The sequence below is a fragment of the Mustela nivalis genome (genome assembly GCF_964662115.1).
Source record: "Mustela nivalis genome assembly, chromosome: 8".
Taxonomy (NCBI): domain Eukaryota; kingdom Metazoa; phylum Chordata; class Mammalia; order Carnivora; family Mustelidae; genus Mustela; species Mustela nivalis.
The window spans coordinates 64225457-64247911 of NC_139027.1; the positions used below are offsets into that span (position 1 = coordinate 64225457).

At 33.3% G+C, this 22455-nt stretch overlaps 1 long non-coding RNA gene across 3 annotated transcripts in view; it reads right to left on the reverse strand.

The window, feature by feature from the left end:
• Window positions 1-5170: 5170 nt before the first annotated feature.
• Window positions 5171-22455, reverse strand: part of LOC309870794 — a 122492-nt gene continuing 105207 nt past the window's right edge. For 2 of the 3 annotated variants that reach the window (XR_014314820.1, XR_014314822.1), the window contains 3 exons: window positions 19995-20114; window positions 19126-19211; window positions 5171-5434 (listed from right to left, as the gene is read on the reverse strand). This is a non-coding gene — a long non-coding RNA (uncharacterized lncRNA). The remainder of the gene's footprint in view (window positions 5435-19125; window positions 19212-19994; window positions 20115-22455) is intronic. The other variant, XR_014314821.1, reaches the window with a different exon arrangement.

The window sequence follows — 22455 nt, forward strand, 5'->3', positions numbered from 1 at the left end:
TTATATGGAACCAGAAAAGACCTCGAATAGCCAAAGAAAGCCAACGTTGGTGGCATCACAATTCCGGACTTCAAGCTCTATTACAAAGCTGTCATCATCGAGACAGCATGGTACTGGCACAAAAACAGACACATAGATCAATGGAACAGAATAGAGAGCCCAGAAATAGACCCTCAACTCTATGGTCAACTAATCTTCGACAAAGCAGGAAAGAATGTCCAATGGAAAAAAGACAGCCTCTTCAATAAATGGTGCTGGGAAAATTGGACAGCCACATGCAGAAAAATGAAATTGGACCATTTCCTTACACCACACACAAAAATAGACTCAAAATGGATGAAGGACCTCAATGTGCGAAAGGAATCCATCAAAATCCTTGAGGAGAACACAGGCAGCAACCTCTTCGACCTCTGCCGCAGCAACATCTTCCTAGGAACAACGCAAAAGGCAAGGGAAGCAAGGGAAAAAATGAACTATTGGGATTTCATCAAGATCAAAAGCTTTTGCACAGCAAAGGAAACAGTTAACAAAATCAAAAGACAACTGACAGAATGGGAGAAGATATTTGCAAACGACATATCAGATAAAGGACTAGTGTCCAGAATCTATAAAGAACTTAGCAAACTCAACACCCAAAGAACAAATAATCCAATCAAGAAATGGGCAGAGGACATGAACAGACAGTTCTGCAAAGAAGACATCCAGATGGCCAACAGACACATGAAAAAGTGCTCCATATCACTCGGCATCAGGGAAATACAAATCAAAACCACAATGAGATATCACCTCACACCAGTCAGAATGGCTAAAATCAACAAGTCAGGAAATGACAGATGCTGGCGAGGATGTGGAGAAAGGGGAACCCTCCTACACTGCTGGTGGGAATGCAGCTGGTGCAGCCACTCTTAAAAACAGCATGGAGGTTCCTCAAAATGTTGAAAATAGAACTGCCCTATAACCCAGCAATTGCACTATTGGGTATTTACCCTAAAGATACAAATGTAGTGATCCAAAGGGGCACATGCACCCGAATGTTTATAGCAGCAATGTCCACAATAGCCAAACTATGGAAAGAACCTAGATGTCCATCAACAGATGAATGGATCAAGAAGTTGTGTTATATATACACAATGGAATACTATGCAGCCATCAAAAGAAATGAAATCTTGCCATTTGCAACAACATGGATGGAACTAGAGCGTATCATGCTTAGCGAAATAAGTCAAGCAGAGAAAGACAACTATCATATGATCTCCCTGATATGAGGAAGTGGTGATGCAACATGGGGGCTTAAGTGGGTAGGAGAAGAATAAATGAAACAAGATGGGATTGGGAGGGAGACAAACCATAAGTGACTCTTAATCTCACAAAACAAACTGAGGGTTGCTGGGGGGAGGGGGTTTGGGAGAAGGCGGTGGGATTATGGACATTGGGGAGGGTATGTGCTTTGGTGAGTGCTGTGAAGTGTGTAAACCTGGTGATTCACAGACCTGTACCCCTGGGGATAAAAATATATGTTTATAAAAAATAAAAAATTAAAAAAAAAAGAAACAATAAGCAAAATAAATTTATCTATATAGGATAAAATGTAGTGACAAGTGAAAAAAACTCTAAATAAGGAAGACAAAGTCTTTCTATGCATTGAATATCTGAGTCATTCTCTCTTCTTTATAACTTTTGACTTTACCCAACTTCAGCCTCATATTCTTTGATTCAATTTATTGTAAATTACTCTGAGTCAGTTTCCCATCTCCACCCTTACTATCTTTCCAATCATTCCAATTTTAGTATATGTGCTGCTGAAGCAAGCACCTATCTTTCCAATCAATCTTACACTGATTTTCCAGAGATATTTCTCTAAATGCCAACCAAAGTCTTCAATGATTCTTCCATGCCATTTAAAAAATAAACCCATGTCCCACAAATTTTTGTTTAGCCTATCCAGATTGGATTGGCTGGTTGGCTTGTCTGAACCTGATGCTGCTCTCAAACTCACATATCCACTGGTCCCCATATATGCCTATCATTCCCATCCATCTTTTATAAGGTAAGACCTATCCTACTAAAATGCAAATCTATCATATCACTTTCATGTATTAAACATTTCAATAATTCTTCATTTTCTAAATGTTGTGCAGCTGGCTACTTAACACAACTCATCTTTCAGAATTTAGCTCCAACGCCACTTCCTCTTTTGGACCCTATCCCTACCAGGAGTTAGGTACTCACCTAGCACTTTAAGTTCGTATCTATTTAACATACTAATACTTTCTATTATAATTTTTTCCTTCTTTCCATGTTACAAGCTTCATATTTCCATTTATTGTGCATTTCCTGGTACACAGAAGATATTCCATAATTATGGATATGAAATATATTCCATAATTATGGAATATCTGTAAGATATTCCATAATTTCATATGGAATACATGAATTCCATATGTATTCCACACTTATGGAACACATAATACATTTATGTATTTATGTATTTATTTACATAATGTATTTATTTACATAAATACATTTATGTATTTATTTACATAATACACAATAAATTTAAAACAAGAGATATTATATGCAAATTTGTTAATGAAATGACTAGAACACAAGTTTCAGAGAGAGAACATGTTATGAAGTTAGGTGTGGTATAATTACTGAAACAGAATAAGGAATTCTTGATTGAAGGGATGTGAAGATTGGTTACTGTTGGGCTTACCAGAAACAAACAAACAAAAAATGCTGGAGAGGATCTGGAGATGCATATACCAGAAGCCTGGCTAGCAGGGGACATAAAACATGAAGCCATATTTATATGCTTCCCTCCCTTCTATTCCTTTTTGATCTGCCTTAAGCTGGCCCAGTTGTTATTAGATTAACATCATAGTGAACATATTCTTCTTTATGCTCATGTGATTCATTTCTTATTTCTGTTGTACAAACCTCTGTGTGTGTATGTGCATGTGTGTGTATATGTGTGTGTGCGTGCACGTATGTTTTGTTTCTTAATTATTGAAAAATGGTGATAGGCTTATAAAATTACTTCTAAGCTGCCTCTGACACTTTATGGTTAGAAGCTTAATTAAAAATTAAAATCTTTATGCCAAAAAGTGGCTTCCTTCTTGGCAGAGGGATATTCCTACTGAATAACTGGAAATTCGTACTGCTAAATAGCTCTGCTCATTTTGCATCATATTCTACAACTGTTCTTATAGTTTCTTAGGTATTTTGGGACATTATACTCTCTTAAATGAACCAATAAATTACCACCAATCAGTTTCACTTCTCTTATTTTCCCCCATAGGGCTTAACTCAGTTCTCTCATTAGGTAAGTATTTAACTGAGTTCATAGAACATCATTCAGTTTGCTGAGATGTGAAGTCATGCTTAATTCTATTAGTTCACTTTAATAATCCTTCTTAAACTCAGTTAAACTAAGTATTTGGAATAAGAAAAATACTGTGTAAATTGGTTAATCCATACACTTATCTAAAAATACTTTATAAGACAATAACAGTATAAATAAGGAGCTTATAATTTAATTATAAGTAAACTACTCTGTTGGATGAATATGTAGAAATCCAAAGCATATCACACTGATTTGCAGGGCTAACTACATTCACCCAGTGAAACCATGAGATTGCTGCATGTTGGTATACAAAGCATGAAGTTAAAATGATTTATTTTCATTATTTAGAATAGCAATTAATAATTAATATGATTTTATAGTTAAAATAAATGTATATATGTATATACAGTTAAAATAAATGTATATATGTGTGTATAAATATATATATATATCTTTTTCAGCTTCTAACATTGACATAAATATGAACACTAGGAAAGTCAACATACATTACTAAAATATAGTACTTTAATTCCTCCCCAGAATCCTTAATTCTTTAAAGTCTGTGTGACTAAATGTGGAATTCAGGTTTATTTTTGTGGCCAACACAGGACAAAAAAAAAAAAAAAAAGGAAGCTGATAATCAATAACGTTTTAGTGTTTATTTTATGGTAATCCTGGAAAACATTGTGGCAAGGTAAGGAAAACAGAGGAGCTTTTCTTTAAAGAAAAAGAATTTTAAAATTTTTAAGGTAAAGCAAACAAACAAAACTCCCTTCTTCACTCATTTTTATTTGATTGTTATTACCCAACAATTGGCTCAATACATCAGCTTCTGTTTGGCAAAGAAATATTTTAGGTAGTAAATGAACTTTGTTTAAGCATGAATCATTGCCTTTGGAATAGACAAGTCTTTGAAGACAGCTAGCTGTTGAGACAATCTCAACTAATGATAATTTTAAAATCATGAATACCAATTTAAAATGTGTCTCAAATTAAGAACTGAAATACTTATTATATCAGGGTAAAGAAGAAGCCATATTGTTTCTAGTGAAAGTTATGGTGATTTTTTTTTTATATAACATTAGAATACTAAGTGCTGTTCTTAGCTTTATTTATTTATTTATTTATTTTTAAAGTAGGGGGCTTGAACTCATAACCCTAAGATTAAGAGTCAGAAGCTTAACTGATTGAGCTACCCAGGCATCCCAGTTATTGGCTTTAAATATTGGGTATAAAGCTCTGTTAAGACCACTTCTGTCAAAGGGGATAAATGATGATTCACAAGATTTTGGCAAAGAACTCAACTTCCATTAGTATTTTTTCACTCAGTCATCTATAACTTTTATTACAGATTTTAAGTTAGAATAGGAATTGTACATTAGAAACTATTCTTTTTTTCTCTGCTCATCTTTAGGAGGGGTAAAAAGATAGTTGGGAATTTACAATCCTCTTGATTTTGATAGTCATGAGCCTATGTAAATTGTTGTTTCCTAGCTGGATGGATGATTTACAATAAGGAAGAACTGGATGGGTTGAAAGGAACATGATGAACAGTGGGACATGATATTCCCACATATCTCTCAATGGAAAAAAAATTCCATTCCATATATTCCTCAGGAATTATGCACTAGGCATGATTTTTATGCTGTGGTATTTTCTTATGGATATAGTTGATGTAGATCTTCCCTCATTATTCTGTATATCTAAGCTAACTGAAGTTATCAAATAATGCCTGCTACTCAACACTATATATACAAAATGTAAGTATACAAAAATTCTATAAGTGTTATTTTTCTGTCCAAGAGTGATTCTGTAGTACGCTAATTTTTTTTACATTTTTAAATGGATTTATTGAGATATAATTCATATATCATAAAATTTAACCATTTAAAGTGTGTCATTTTTAAAAATACCACAGACCAGATGGCTTAAACAACAGAAATATATTTTTCCACATTTCTGGAGGCTGAGAAGTGCTGAGAAGTGGTCAAGGTGCTGGTAGATTTGGTTCCTGGTGATAGACCTCTTCCTGGTATGCAGTGGGCTGCCTTCTTGCTGTCACATGGCCCAGAGAGGAAGCTCAGAGGTCTACAGAAGTAAACAATCATCACCACAATCAATTTTAGAACACTTCTGTCACTCCAAAAAGAAACCCCACATCCATTAATAATGACTCCTATTTCTCCCAATCACCCACTCCTCCTTCAAGCCTTGACAACCACCAATCTAGTTTCTATATTTACCTATTCTAGACAGTTCATACAAATTATATCCATTCAATATGTGGTGACATTTATGACTAGCTCTTTTAACTAAGAATAATGTTTTCAAGGCTCATTCATGTTATAGCATGTATCATCACTTCATTCCTTTTCTTACAATTAAGAGAATTTACACTTTTATATCAATTTTAATTTCATAGAAAAATTGAGTCAAAAGTACAGTAAGTTCCCATACACTGTCTCTCTCATTCCCCCCCCCCCCACACAGTTTTCCCTATTACTAGCAACTTGCATTGGTATGGGGTATTTGTTAAAATTGATAAATCATTATTGATATATTTTTAGTATGCTAATTTTGTTCTTTCAGTAAAAACATATGTTGACATCAAGATATATAGCCAAACAAATATTTATATTTAGAGTACGCAGACAGATGAGAATTTTTACAAATATCACATAGGCATCAATTATTGGGAATTTAGAGAAAATGGTCTTATGTTCAGAAATAGCACAAAATCCTAGATAATATTAAGCTGGAGTATCCAGTATAAACCAGCTTCACAGTAACTCAAATATCAATCAAAACAAAACAAAATCAACATTAAAACAAAATTTATGACTTAGAGTTTCCAATCTATATATAAGGAGTTTGAAGTTCCCATTCATTATAACAAGAAATAAAAAGCTAAACAAACTTTCCAAAATAAAAAGTACCAGGCCCTGATAGGTTCACTTGTAAATTCTACTAAACATTTAAGGAAGAATTTATACCAACTTCCTACAATCTCTCTGAGAAGAGAAGTAGATGAAATATTTACTAATTAATCAAGGCTAGCATTACCCTAATATCAAAAACAGATGAAGACATTACAGGAAAAGAAAAATAGCAATGTCGCTCATGAACACAGGTGCAAAAATCCTCAACAAAATATTGGCAAATCAAATAAAAAGAAGTATAAAATAATTATACACCATAATCAAATGGGATTTATCCCAGATATGCAAGGCTGTTTCAATACTTGAAAATAAATTAATATAATCTATTACAGCAACAGACCAAAAAAGACAAAAAAAAAAATCACAGGATCATATCAACAGGCAGAAAGCTTTTGACAAAAATCTAACACTGATTTGCGTTAAAACCTCTCAGTAAACTAGAGGTGGAGGGGCAACAGTCTCAACTTGATACTGTCCACAACTAACACCATATTTAATGATGAGACATTTGAAGTGTTTCCACTAAGATCAAGTACAAGAGCAAGGATGTCTCCTCTCACCACTCTTTTTCAACACTGTCCTGGAAATTCTTACTAACACAGTCAAGTAAGAAAAGAAAAGAAAAGTTTTATAGATTGGGAATAAAGACATGAAACTGCCTTTGTTTGCAGTATATAGGATTTTATATCTGATATAATCAACAAAAGAACTCCTGGAACTAATCAGCAATTATAACAAGGGTGCAGAACATAAGGTAAACATACAAAAGTCTGTTGCTTTCCTAAATACTAACAATGGACAAGTGGAATTTGAAATTTAAAAAATTTATTTCAGTATATCTCCCCAAAACAAAAAAATCAGATAGAAATCTAACAAAATATGTACAAAACCAATATGAGAAAGACTATAAAACTCTAACAAAAAAAATAGAGAAAAAAAAAACTAAATAAAGATATCCCATGTTCATAGATAGGAAGACTTGATATTATCAAGGTGTCAGTTCTTCCTAATTTAATCTATAGAGTCACCACATTTGCAATCAAAATCCTAGCAACTTATTTTGTGGATATTGAAGAACTGATTCAAAAGTTCACAGAGAGAGGCAAGACACCCAGAATAGCTCACACAATATAGAACAAAAAGCACCAAGTTGGAAGGCTGATGCCCCTGCCATTTCATGACTTACTATAAATCTACAGTAAAAGACTGTGTGGTATTGAAAGAATACCGCGAAGTCAAAGAACAGACAAATAGCTCAGTGTAACAGAAAGGAGAGCCTAGAAATTGGTCTCCATAAATATAGTGCACTCATCTTGACAAAGCAACAAAAGCAATACAATGGGGCAAAGACAGTCTTTTTAACAAAAAATGCTGGAACAACTAGACATCGCATGCAAAAATAAATCTAGAAACATACTTTATACCCTTCAAAGATAAACTCAAAATGGTTAAAAGACCCTTCACAAAAATTAATTCAAAATGGATCATAGACCGAAATGTAAAATGCAAAACTATGAAACTCCTAAAGATAACATAGGAGAAAACCTAGATGACCTTAGGTATAGTGATGACTTTTTTAGACACACATCAAAGATGTAATCCATTGAATAATTAATAAATTGGACTTCATTAAAATTAAGACTTCTCTGCAAAAGACAATATCAAGAGAATGAGAAAACAAACCACAGAGTGGAAAAAATATTTGCAAGACACATCTGATAAGATGACCTAGCCAAAATATACAGAGAAATCTTCAACAACAAAAGAAAACAAATGACCTAAGTAAAAATTGGCCAATACTTAACGTACACATCACCAAAGATTATATATATACTTTTATATATATATATGCATATATATGGCAAACAAGCATATATAAAAAGATGCAACACATCATATCATCAAAAAATGCAAATTAAAATAACAATAAGCTACCATTACACAACTACTGGAATCTCCAAAATTTGGAACACAGACACCAAGGCATCTTGGTGGAATCTACACCTACTGGAATCTCCAAAATTTGGAACACAGACAACAAGGCACCTTGCAAGACATCTTGCAAGGATGTAGAGCAACAGGAACTCTGATACATTGCTGATGGGAATGTAAAATTGTTACAGCCACTGTGTAAGAGAATTTGGAAGTTTCTTACAAAACCAAAGTTACTCTTACCATACAACCCAACAATCACATTTCTTAGTAGTTACCAAAGGAGTTTAAAACTTACATCTATATCAAAACCTACCCACAGATTTTATAACAGCTTTATTCATAATTGCTTAAACTTAGAAGCCCTCACGATATGCTTCAGTAAGTGAACGGATTAATAAATTCTGGTACATCCAGACAATGTAATGCTACTCAGTGCTGGAAAGAATTGAGCTATCATGCCATGAAAAGGCATGGAGGAAGCTTAAACGTGTATTACTAAGTGAAAGAAGACAAGCTGAAAAGACTGCATACTATGTGATTTCAATTATATGGCATTTTGGAAAAGGAAAGCTCTGAAGACAATAATATTAGTAGGTGCCAGGGGTTAAATTTGGGGGAAAGGGTTGCATAGAAAGAGCAGAGAGGATTCTTAGGGTAATGAAAATATTCTCTACAATATTATAATGATGGACAAATGTCATTATACATTTGTTCAAACCTACAGAATGTACAAAACTAAAGGTAAAGCACAATGTAAGCAATGGACTCAAGTTAATTACAATGTGTCAGATTAGATTAATCAATTATAACAAATGTACCACTTTGGCAGAGGATTCTGATAATGAAGGACGTTATACAAATGTAGGGGCAAGGGATACACAGGAACTCTCTATACCTTCCCCTCAATTTTTCTGTGAACCTAAAACTGGTTTAGTTCTAACTAAGAAAAACAAAGTTATTACCTGCAATTAGTAATCTTGCTAAATAAATTCAAATCATAAAGGCACCAAATATTCAAAGAAATTATAAGTTATATACACACATACACATCGACTGGAATAATTATGGCTGTCAGTAACAGACAGCTTGACCAACAATGACTTAGAGTTAAAGGAAGAAGTCCAGAGGCAGGTAGTTACTAGCATTTATTCATCTGATTAACATCAGGTCCTGGCTTCCTTCTGTGTCACTGTCACTAATATACGGATATGTCTCACTCTATGCTTTTCTCTTCCTTTTAACAAGCTGGCTGGTGCAGCTTTGAAAATAACATAACTCATTTAGGTTAATAAGAAAAAGGAAGAATAGTGTAAGATCCATCTATTCTCTATTTTAAAAAGCCAGAACTGTTCTAGATGCTTCTTGGAAAATTTTCCTATATCATATGATCTAGAACTGAATCTCAGGGCCACCAATAACTGGGAAAGAAAATATCTCACTCAGCATCTTTAGTGAAATGTGGAAAATGGAAAAAAGAATAAGGAGCTGTCAGTGAATTATCCATCAACAGGATGGATGGATAGAAACACACACACACACAGACTATATGTTAGTTTTAATATTTTGTATGTGAGGCAAAATGTTGTTTATTCCCAAATACTTTGAATTATCATTTTAAAACTGACAATTACAGCAGCACTGCTGTTTTTATAAATTGGGCACTTACCCTCTATTACTTTTCTATTAAATAGATTTTAAATCTATTTCTAAATCTATTTAAAAATCATATAGACATTTAAAAAGTGGTTTATGTAATGATAAAATATTAAATAAGGTTATTGAAATTTAGCATTTTTTCCATTTTATTTTTCTTTTCAGTGTTCCAAAATTCACTGTTTATGTACCACACCCAGTGCTCCATGCAGTATTTGCCCCCCATAATACCTACCACCAGGCTCACCCAGCCCCCCACCCCCCTCTCCTCCAAAACCCTCAGTTTGTTTTTCAGAGTCCACAGTCTCTCATGAATAAATTATGTATAATTATTTAAAGAAATAATTTATAATTCTATAAAATGTATAAATAACTATATATCTAAAATTTTAAGTATCACAGAATTTTCCCTAAGATTTTTTTTTTTAAGAGAGAGAGTAAGAGCATGTGCAGAGTGGGGAGGGGCAGAGGGAGAAGGAAAGAGAGAATCTTAAGCAGGCTCTATGCCAGCATGGAGCCCAATATGGGGCTTGATCTCACATGACCTGAGCCAAAATCAAGAGTCAGATCTTTAGTCAATGGAGCCACAGGCATCCCTTTACTAATGTTTTATGCATTATTTTCTCTCTCTCTCTCTGTGTGTGTGTGTGTGTATTCTTTGTAGGAACAAAATGGTGTAAAATAAATGCCTTCATCTAGGAGTTATAAATGCAAATTTTAAAGTTGGTCATTTTGAAAGTATACATACAGACATGAGTACAGACACACAGACAGGTAGTAGATCCTCACTACTAAAAGGTTATCTTCAAATATTAAGGAAAATGGAATTCAGGGACAGGGTAACTTGAAATATCCAGAGTATTATAAATTAGAAAAACATCTGTAGCACATTAGGAAACTAGAGAAAGCTACCATACTTAGAAATAAAGAAATTTCTATAACATATAACTTAAAAGGGGATTCAAAACTTTTTCTAATTAAAAAAAAAAAGACTTCTTCCCAGAATATTTTATGTTATCTGTAATTTATTTTAAGCACATACATTATAGGATGGGTATATCTGTGTGCCTTTATGTATGAATCCATTTTAATGAATGCACTGCTGATGGTTAATTCACATTTGAGGTAATCTACTCAAAAATACACACTACAAGGGTAATGAAAAGTTCAATGAACACAATTAAGAGTCTAGGACAGTCAAAACAAACATGAACCATAAACAACTGAATAACAGAATGGTTAGTTAACAATGTTAAAAACAATCTTATTAGAGGAAATCAGAAGTTTTTAGTATCAGAGGATTTCTCAGAAATATTATAAAGACACAAAGAAACATACAAATATGGCAATTCCAATAGTCTAAAACTCTTTAGAGTTGGAAAATCAGCAAATGTATAAGAAATTATGTAGTGACTTTTTGCTAGTAAATGTCTGTATGTATTGTAGAATTCAGCCTGGGACATAATTTCATATTTATATTGTGGACAAGACAGTCTATCTCAAGTCATGAGAAGCCACCAATATCTACAAGGAAGAACCAGGTAACCATGACTGCCCAAATTAGCCCAGTTTTGAGAACTGACCCCAAATTAGGTCAGTTCTCAAAAGGACATCTGCAAGAAGCATTCACCAAAGTACATTAATATACATTGGTTCATGAGAATAAAAAATGGAAAATGTTAATAACACTAAAGCCCTTGACAAGAGTTTCATAAATTGCAATTCATCCATAGTAGCAATATGATCATTATATGTTATGTTCTTTAATATGTTAACAATTGACAGTAAATAATCACCATTAATAGGAATGTATATTGTACATTCATATGTCTTCAAGAAGACGTCTTTAGAAATAGTTCAATGGCCCATTCACCAATTTACACATTTAATGAACAAAATTTGTTATTTTTCAAATTTGTGCCAATTGGATGACATTATGAGCAAATCTCAATGGAAACTTATAAAAACCTAACATTATTTTATTAAAATATGAATGCTGTAAATTTTTATTCAGGCTTTCTCCTGAGTTGCAGGGGAATTTCAAAGAATTCACAATACTCTAAAACCATTATCTTCATCTATTATTCACAATCTTACATTACCTGCAGTAGTACAGCATTATTTTTCTTTGTAGAATTCATATGATATTGGTATGGAATTAAAATGCCCTTCTCTTCTGTCAGTGTGTTTCTGATGGCATAATGAAACTGCATAATGAATACTATAACCTAAAGATGTTTGACTAGGTTATAAAACTTTTTCCAGGTCACAATGAAGTTTTTCTGGGTATGCTGTTGTGTAAGGAATATCTATTTCTTAATGATGATAAATACAATTTCAGTTTGTGTTTCCCTTCTTTGTAATTTTGAGCAAGTTCTTTAAATTCCCCCTCTCTTGGGTTTCTCATTTGCACAGCTGGTACTAATTATTTTTACCCTTCCTATATTATACTTTAAAGATTTACAAATTCATTGTTGTTTCTCTTTCAAAGATGTTCCTAGCTTAGTGAATTTATTAAAATTTATTGAATAAATAGACCTGAAGTTGGAGAAAGGAAGGAGTAAAGACCAAGGGACACACAACATTTAGGCTAGTGGCATATAGAACTTATGAGTACTAGTTCTTGGGGCACTAGGGGAGATACAGATGCAGAGTCTACAGTGGAATATAGTCCTATGAAAAGTTACATGCTTGGTAAATAATGATTCCTAGGAATGTTATTAAGGATCTTGTCTACTGCTCTGTTTTGACTTAAAAAGCAAAACCGTCTTTGTTGAGTACTTCTTGCCATCAGTAAAGAGATAGGCTGGAAATCCTAACATATCATGTGACCATTTGTGTTCTTTATCCACTTTGATGTGCCTTCATTCTCTCAAAAGAACCAAAAACTTTTACCTTATACACTATTTTAACATACTGTCCTGTTTGAACAGGACCAGCATCTGCCTGTTTGGGAGCTAAAATATTAATTTAATTTTCTTACAGAAAACTTCAGGGTGAGGTTCAAGCATCAATGTATTAAAATGTTTAGTCTTCTTTGACAAACATAATCTGTGTTGTCAAGAGGCAAATCCAGCCATTATATCTAAAATGTATACCTCTCATTCTGGCTCTCTAAGCTATATACATTTAACACAATAAATGATAATCAGTCTGCTTTGAAGCACTATTTTTCGGAAATCCTAACATATCATGGAGACAAACATGATGGTTGTCACAACTTACAACTAAAACCTGTCTATCTCATAATGAGATGCAAAATACATGTAAAATGTAAGAAGATTGGCACTTCTGGCTAAATAATGTTATTATGTCTCAGATGGTTTATGATATTGATGTGGTTATCCATCTTTGTGAAAGAAAATTGCAAATTCACATTACCAAACATTCAAGAGAGTCCTCTGAAGTCTAATTTATATTCTAGAATGTTAACATCACACAGCACACATCAACACTTTTTACAGAATTATTCTGTGGAAATGTCTTTCCCCAAATTCTTAAAGTGAGCTTTGAATATTCCAGAATAATGGACATCCCTGCCGTGTTCCTGACCTTAGTGGAAAAGCTTTCAGTTTTTCTCCATTGAGAATGATATTTGCGGTAAGTTGAAATTCAGTTGAAAGGCCTTACTATGGTCCCAAAATAAAAATGGCAAACTGACCAGCTTTAATTTTGAGGAAGCACAGCTGACTCAATGGTAGAGGAGACCTTATTTAAAAACTAAATAACAAGATGTTGAAGGCGTAAGTTAAAAACTTGAAGAGACAGAAATGAAGAACTATCAAGAGTTGCCTCTAGAAAAGAATCCTAGAATAATCTTACTTTTGCTGACATATCTTATTATAGCTAGTCATCACGGGAAAAAGAAATCTGCATCTGTATTCTATATGGAATCTTAATTTCAATTCTGTGTTTATAATCTGTGGATTATGTGTATCTTTTTCTGAATAGATACACATCTGTGTACTTTCTTCTCCATCAGAGAAGATGACAAAAAAAAAAAAATAATGTGTATGTGGGAAAATATATCATCAACTGCCAAACTGACCCAGAAGTCACATATGGCAGTGGTGGGTGACTACAATAAAGCAAAAGTATCTTCTGTGTGTCATATTTTTCTAAAGGCCCAAGATCAGATAATTACTTTGAAATGAATACACTATAATTGAGAAGTTTAAGGAAAATGTGAATAAAAAATATATGATAGTGACATGTCAATATAGATGTATATATTAGGTAATATAAAGATAGAGCTAAGATAAATGTACCATATAAAAATCACTTACAGTAAAATACAAGTCATTTTACATAAAATAACAGTGGACTGACTGTTGAAAACTAGATTTTATAACTGTTTAACATCCTTCACAAGCAGGACAGTTTTGGATATACATCAAAAGGACTAGTGTCCAGAATCTATAAAGAACTTAGCAAACTCAACACCCAAAGAACAAATAATCCAATCAAGAAATGGGCAGAGGACATGAACAGACATTTCTGCAAAGAAGACATCCAGATGGCCAACAGACACATGAAAAAGTGCTCCATATCACTCGGCATCAGGGAAATACAAATCAAAACCACAATGAGATATCACCTCACACCAGTCAGAATGGCTAAAATCAACAAGTCAGGAAATGACAGATGCTGGCGAGGATGCGGAGAAAGGGGAACCCTCCTACATTGTTGGTGGGAATGCAAGCTGGTGCAGCCACTCTGGAAAACAGCATGGAGGTTCCTCAGAATGTTGAAAATAGAACTGCCCTATGACCCAGCAATTGCACTATTGGGTATTTACCCTAAGGATACAAATGTAGTGGTCCAAAGGGGCACATGCACCCGAATGTTTATAGCAGCAATGTCCACAATAGCCAAACTATGGAAAGAACCGAGATGTCCATCAACAGATGAATGGATCAAGAAGATGTGGTATATATACACAATGGAATACTATGCAGCCATCAAAAGAAATGAAATCTTGCCATTTGCGACAACATGGATGGAACTAGAGCGAATCATGCTTAGCGAAATAAGTCAAGCAGAGAAAGACAACTATCATATGATCTCCCTGATATGAGGAAGTGGTGATGCAACATGGAGGCTTAAGTGGGTAGGAGAAGAATAAATGAAACAAGATGGGATTGGGAGGGAGACAAACCATAAGTGACTCTTAATCTCACAAAACTGCTGGGGGGAGGGGGTTTGGGAGAAGAGGGTGGGATTATGGACATTGGGGAGGGTATGTGCTTTGGTGAGTGCTGTGAAGTGTGTAAACCTGGTGATTCACAGACCTGTACCCCTGGGGATAAAAATATAGGTTTATAAAAAATAAAAAATTAAAAAAAAAAATTCTTTCCTTCCAGATTATTTCTTCATTTTGTATAATTGGGAATATGCCAGAGAAATGTGATTTTTATGACTTTTTAAAAGGCTAGGGTTTCTAAATTCCTAATTGGGGTACTCATTTGTCATGTAACGAGATCTTAAAATTTAGAATTATTTCCATTATAATAAAGAATTTCTATACTCCCCAAACTAAAATTACACTAAATGTTAACTAATTGGTATTTAAATAAAGACTTGAAACTACAAAAAAAAATTTCTATAACAAAGGGCTAAAATAAGCTTACTTAACTATAATTTTTATAGGAACTTAAAAAGTTTCAGTATTCTGCTTGTCATCTTTTTAAAAGCTACTTTCCCAAAAAATGGACTAAATGCACAACTATTTTTTAAAAGTAATGTAATAACCTAGACTCTCTCTATTATTTAACATTTTTTTGCTGAAGGCCAATGAGAGATCTAAGAAAGTAGGCTCAGAATCTAGTGTTAGCACCATAGTAGGCATAGCTCAAAGAAAGGGCATTTGGGACAAAGGGTTTAGAGTTCTGTGGCAATGGGGAATATGATGGAGGGGGCTGAATAGCTCCTTGCCCATTAATGGCATCATTTTTGATGCAGCAGGTGTCATTTCCAGTGAATTAATGTCACTGCTCCAACTAATCAATTAAGAAGAGCCACAGCTACTTTTTTTATACTCCTGAAGGACAAATAAGAAAAAAGAAAGACATTCTTGTTATTTTCAACAAATGACAGAGATATGAAGAAAAAGTCAATATATTCTAACAAAATGTTAAGAAAGTAGAAGATAAGGCTGTTTCTTTTTCAGATGGGAGGATGAAGTCCACAGAAAGAAATCAATATAAAAAGTCTCAAGAGAAATGGTATTTAGAATTTAAAGAAATTTAATACTGTTTGGCAGTGAATAAACATTATAAAGTATGTTTATATCCATGCTAAATAAAGGGTACACTTTCTCCTTTATTAGTTTTAAAAAGGCACAGAATTATAAATAATCTATAAAACAGATATATAAGTTCAACAACAACCCAATGTAAAGCCTGTAACATTTTCCTTGAGTTTCACTGACCTTACTAGTCCTCACCCTTTTGTACCCCTCAAGGGATTCCCTTCCTGCTGCTATGCAGGAACCTGAGTCCTGCCTGAGGGTTCCAACAATAGCTGTCACAAGAGGTTGGGATGAAGCATTTCTGTTCTAAATATGGATGTTTTCTCCTTCTGAGGTAATTTACATTTTCAACTTTCTCTGTCCTTACGGGCTTTGCTTTTTCTGGGAGAAATTTCAGGATAAAAGACCTTGGCAGAGCCTAGATACCACAGCAGCAGCCATATTTTCCAATTACATAAAGACTCCCCCTTCTCACAAAGACATACATAAGTCATAATATAGTTAATTTATACATTTTCCTCACATATGTCTTTTACCAATTCTGGTTTCATTTTATTAAAATACTTGCTGGAGATTCAATTCCTCAAGAGATTCATAAAATGGGCCAAATGAATCCATGAATTGTCTTCCTGTATTATTATTTATAGGCCTAAGAGTTAACCCAGCATAAGCCTAAACCTGTTTCCATTGGGCAGATGTTTGAGTCTCATCTCCACCACTATGCATATAAAACTTTAACACATTTTGGAATATATATATATATATATATATATATATGATATATAAATGAATATATAGGAATATAATATATAATATATTCATATTCATATATATGAATATGAATCTTATTATGATATTTATTTTATGATTATATGTTATCTCTTAAGTAAATTTTAAGCATCATATCTTACACATCTTTTATAGCCAGTAGGGAAGAGTGGAGGAGCAAAGTAACTTTTGTGCTTTCTGTATGTTCAATCTTGCCCTGGGTGATGTACTTATATTAGGCCACTCAATCCTCCCAGAACTCTTAAGCAGTATGATATAATCTCCATTTCACAGATAAGAATGCTAAGAGTCAAAGCATTTATAAAGCCAAAACTAGAGCTAGGTATATAAATATTCACATTCATTGCCATATATAACACAATGAGGAAAGGATAGTCTCTTCAACAAACGGTGTTGGGAAAATGGATATCAACATGCAAAAGAATGAAGTTGAGCTCTTATGTCATACCATAAATCCAATAAAAATGGATTAAAAACTTAAACAAAATATCTGAAACTGTAAAATTCCTAGAAAACAGGGGAAAGGCTTCATGACATTGGACTTGGCAATGATTTTACAGAAATAACATTAAAAGTATAGGCAACAAAAACAAAATAAACAAATGGGACTATATCAAACTAAATGACTTCTGCAGAACAAAAGAAAAAATCAACAATGAAGAAGAAATCTGTGGAATGGGAGAAAATACTTGTTAACCATATATCTGATAAGGGTTAATCTCCAAAATATATACAAAACTTCTGCAATGCAAAATAAAAAAAAGAAACGAAATTTTAAAAATCCTCCCTAAAATCCCAATTAAAAACTAGATGGGGGATTTGAATAGACGTTTCTCCAAAGGAAACATACAAATGGCTAATGGGTATATGAAAATGTGCCTAACGTCACTAATCATCAGAGAAATGCAAATCAAAACCACAATGAGACCAACACTTTACATGTATTAGGATGAATATTATCAAAAAACTAAACTAAAGACAAGTGTTGGCAAAGATATGGAGAAACTGAAACACTTACATACCATTGGTGGGAATGCAAAATAGTGCAGTCACTAGTGAAAACAGTATGAAATTCCTTCAAAAAAATTAAAAATAGAACTACCATATGATCCATCAATCCTACTTCTGGGCATTTATCCAAAAGAATTGAAATCAAGATCTCAAAGCATTATTAAGCACCTCCATATTAAGCAATATTAAGCATTATTCATAATAGCTACGAAATGGAAACAACCTAAACTCCCAGTGATAGAAGAGTAGATTAAAAATGTGGTATAAATGGGGCACCTGAGTGGCTCAGTGGGTTAAAGTCTCTGCCCTTGGCTCAGGTCATGACCTCAGGGTCCTGGGATCGAGCCCCACATCGGGCTCTCTGCTGGGCAGGGAGCCTGCTTCCCCTCTCTCTCTGCCTGCCTCTCTGCTTACCTGTGATCTCTTTCAAATAAATGAATAATATCTTTAGGAAAAAAATGTGATATAAACATATAATAAAAATGAATCAGCTTTTAAAAAGAAGGAAATTCTGCAATATGCAAATGTGAATGAACCTCACAGACACTGTACTATGTGAAATAATCCAATAACATAAAGACCACACTGCAATTCCACTCATGTAAGTTGTCTAAAACAGTAAAAGTCACAGAATCAGAGAGTGGAAAGGTGGTTGCCAGAGGCTGGGGGCAGAGGGAGAAATGGCAAGTTACTAACTCATGGGCATAAAACTTCAGTTAAGCAAGATAAATTAGCTCTAAAGTTCTCCTGTAAAACACTGTATCTATAGTCAACAATACTATATTCAAAAATATTCAAAAATATGTGAAGTATATTCAAAAATATGTGAAGAGGGTAGATCTCATGTTAAACGTTATTACCATAATAAAATAATTTTTAAAATATTCATGTTTGAGCTGTATAATTGCAAACCACATAAAACATCTCCCCTCCCATTAAAGTATGAATTAATTAAATAATTAATTTTATATTTGACAAAAATTATATGGTCTAGAATAAGAAAAAAGAATCTTTAACCATTTAGCAATAATTCTTCATAAACCTAGCACTGGGTACACAGGAATCTGACAGTAATGACGGATTCATTGTTTTGTGTCACCCTGAAGAAGCAGAATAGATCCTTATCCAAAATTTGGGTCAGATGTCAAGACTGATGATGCCACCCATATACCAAGAGTGTATGGAAAAGGTGTATTACTCACAAACTATGTTTTCTGGGGAGATAGTGCAGATTTCCCAGGGTGATCTGAAAATGGCTTGGGTTTTTATAGCAGTTAAGGGATGAGACCTGGGTGAAGGTTAACAGAAGTTGTTTGAACTTACTGCTAAAACCAAGGGAGATTATCTGGCTTTCTAATCTGCTTGCTCATATGGGGAATAGGGAATAGGGAATAGGGGAATAGGGAACAGGGAATAAGATAATGTTTAAAAGCTGTCATCAGTCAAGAAAAAAATGGATTCAGGCTGCTTATTATTGCTTAGTTAAAGGCAAATTTGTTCCAAAAGGATCAAATGACTGTGAGAATATAAAAATACAATATGAAAAGCTAAGGTCAATTGAAAACAAGTATAAAATTCAAATTAGAAAATAGCAAAGTCAGTTTGTTGTAGTGAGTATAATCTGAATGAATAGTCATGAAATATTTAAATGTTTAATTTTATTGCTTTGCTTTTATAAAGAAAAATTTATTAAAGTGATTCAAAAATGATACTTTTGAAATTGAGTCTCAAACTTTGCTTTAGTTTTAAAATTATCTTTTAATTTTAGAAAACATAATCATGAAGGGGAAGATTTTGCTTTCAATTTCCCAAGTGAATATTTCACTTAGCAAATTCATTCTATCTTACAGATACCTCTACATTTCATTATCATCTACTTTGATTTAATTAAGGAATAATCTAACCAAGACAGATTAAATTAAATAGAAAAAAACTGATATATCTTGGATTTACTCAATTCTCTAAAAGTTCAGTGTTGCTCTGTTGGAAATGGGAGAAACCAATTGTATAGTCTGTACCTTTCTTCCTACCTACATCTGCTAACCTGTGGGTAGAAAGAGGAGAAACTCACCCATTGAAGTACTATATGACCCCTTCTCCATGGCATACGTGAGATGAACTTACAAGGGAAGGATTTGCCTTTCATACACATGGTGTTTCTCATTGACGGACTTCTTCAGCAACACAGAAACTAGAAATAAAATAACTTTGTTGTGATAATTTTTCTATCCACCTTTCTGGACAGAAAGTCAGGCTAAACGTGTGTATGTCCTGTTCCATTTCATCAAGCCTCTCAATGATTAATTTCATAGGTGCAGATTTTTTAGTTTGGGGAAAATCAAGTGAACATTTAGCTGAACCGCTTTCTCCCCAGATTTATTTTTCCCAGTAAAAGATTTAAAAACTAATTAAAGATAAAAAACCAATAAGCAAAGTTTACATGAAATTCATATTAAAGTGTGCACATGAAATACACACACACACACACACATTACTGAAGCCAATCATATGATATGCAACTGAAGAAGTGGAAAGAAAATTTGACTACAGATGAGTATACATGCTGGCTAATAAGACAAATATGTGTCTCACAAATAACATGAAAATATATCACATAGCTAGAAATAGTGCATACCAATACAATGCTTAATACATAAAAGGTAAGTTGATATTGCAATAAAAGGGGAAAATCCCATTCATATGTAAATTTGTAACTTACTGCCACTTTATTGCTTAACATTAATTAAACAAGAAAAAAAATTAAAACAGCTAGAGAAATTAACTTTGAAAATGAGAATTCTGTTTATAAACATGAAATTATAAAGCTGCTCATTAATTTTGATGATTTATTTAGTTAAAAAGAACATTATGAGATGAATAAAATTAAGAGATCTATAGTTTAGGGCTAGATCCTAGAAATATTACCCTCTAAGTGCATTTTACAAAATAATGACAAAGATGAATATCATGCAGACATTTATGTCCTACTATAGAGCTAAATACACAGGTTAGGAATACAGCATGGTGTGATTATTTTTTTATTATGATACTGAAACTTATAATTTCCCTACTTTGCTTGTTGACCTCAATGTCTTTTCTAACCCAAAGGAGAAAAACTAAATATAGTTCAGCACATTAATTTAAATATACAGAACTTTAACCTCTTAATTTATTTGGCAATTTCATTCATGAATACTTTAGAGACATAGCGAACTTAAGAGGTGGAGGGATAATGACAATTACCTTTTATCATCTTCTTTGCAACCTTGTCCAATTGAGTGGCATTAATTCACCATGAGTTGTCTTAGATATAAAATATTTAATGATGATCCCTGACTTCAAATTATAATACAAAGCTATAGTAATTAAAACAACAAAGTAATGGCATAAAAATAGACAAATACGTAACTGAACAGAATAGGGAGCCTGACAGTAATCCCATGTGTATATGATCAATTAATTTGCAACAGGAGCCAAGAATATATATACAATGGAGAAAGGACAGTTTATTCAATAAATGGCTCCCGAAAAACCAAACAGCAACACACAAGAGAATGAAATTGGACCACTATATAACAGAATACACAAAAGTTAAGTCAAAATCTAGTAAAGACTTGAACATCAGACCTAAAACCATAAAACTACTAGAAAAAAAAAAACAGGCTTTAAACTCTGAAATGTCTTGACAATGATTTTTCTTAACGTGACACCCCAGCAAAAGTAACAAAGCAAAAGCAAACATAGTGGGGCTATATAAAACTAAAAGGCTTCTACACAGCAAAGGAAACCATCAACAAAATGAATGGCAGTCTACTGAATAGGAGAAAATATTTGCAAATAATACATCTGATAAGGGCTTATATCCAAATTATATAGAGAACTTGTACAATCCAACAGCAAAAGAATAAACAATTTGATTAAAAGATGAGCAGAGGATATGAAAGATGTTTTCCAGAGAAGACATAGAGATAGCCAATAGGTACATAAAAAGATGCTTAACATCATTAATGATCAGGGAAACACAAATCAAAACCATAATGAGCTATTACCTCACATCTGTTAGAATGGCTACTGTCAAAAAGACAAAAAGAAATAGTAAGTATTGGCAAGGATGTGACGAAAAAAGAACCTTGTGCACTGTTGGTGGTAATGTAAATTGGTGGAGCCACCATGGAAAAGGGTATGAAGGTTCCTCAACAACTTAAAACCAGAACTAACATGATCTAGCAATTCCACATCTAGATAATCATCTGGAAAAAAAAAAAGAAAATAACTCAAAAATATATAAGTACCCCATGTTCACTGCAGTATTATTAACAATAGACAAGCTATGGAAACAACCATCAATGGATGAATGAATGGATAAAGAAATTGTGACATATATATTATATATATATATATATATATATATCTGAGCCATAAAAAAGAGTGAAATCTTTTTGTGTGTGTGATAAGCGTGGATGGACCTTAAGGGCATTATACTAAGTGAAATAAATCAGACAGAGAAAGACAAATACCATATGATCCCTCTT